General features: G+C 31.2%; 1 protein-coding gene across 1 annotated transcript in view; it reads right to left on the bottom strand.

Annotated features, from left to right (window-relative positions):
- LOC102679244 overlaps window positions 1-568 on the bottom strand; it is a 171,365-nt gene that overhangs the window by 9,181 nt on the left and 161,616 nt on the right. The gene's annotated exons all lie outside the window — the stretch shown is intronic.

Genomic DNA, 568 nt, shown 5'->3' with positions numbered 1-568 from the left:
CGCTGTGCTTCCGTCTCTCCTCCTTTCCCCTCTCTTTCCCCTCTTCCCCTCTTTTACTCTTGCCTACTCTTTCCCTCCAACGTGTTTTCATCTCTCTCGAATCTCTTTCCCCTTTCTTTTCCATATTTTTAGCGGTTGCATTTTCAGTTTCTTATTTATATTTATATTTGTGCATCTATGTCTAGTTTAATTGGTACGATGGCCGCTGGTGCGACACTAGCGCCACGTGACTATTAACTACTAGTAGTTAATACATTTGTATATTCGTTTATTAGTTCTATTTTTTTTTTTTTTAAATTTTTGAAATGTATTTTTTAAGATCCAAAGTATGGTAATATTTTTCAATCAGGATGAGTTATTAAAATTAAGTTTCATTAAGTCAATTAGTTTCCATCAGTTAAATATTTTATTTGTACTTGTAATTTTTCGTCTTGTAATTCCTATAAATATATTCTTGATTATTAATCACAAGTTAACAAATTTAATTTCCTTTTAAGACACGTTAGAATTCTATCGATAAATTAATCTCCATTTTCAATCTCGACCATGCAATCAAGGGGTTAATTAA

The sequence above is a fragment of the Apis dorsata genome, unplaced genomic scaffold (assembly GCF_000469605.1).
Source record: "Apis dorsata unplaced genomic scaffold, Apis dorsata 1.3 scaffold_188, whole genome shotgun sequence".
Taxonomy (NCBI): Eukaryota; Metazoa; Arthropoda; class Insecta; order Hymenoptera; family Apidae; genus Apis; species Apis dorsata.
The sequence above is the reverse complement of the archived record's forward strand: the minus strand, read 5'-3'. Positions and strand labels throughout refer to the sequence as shown.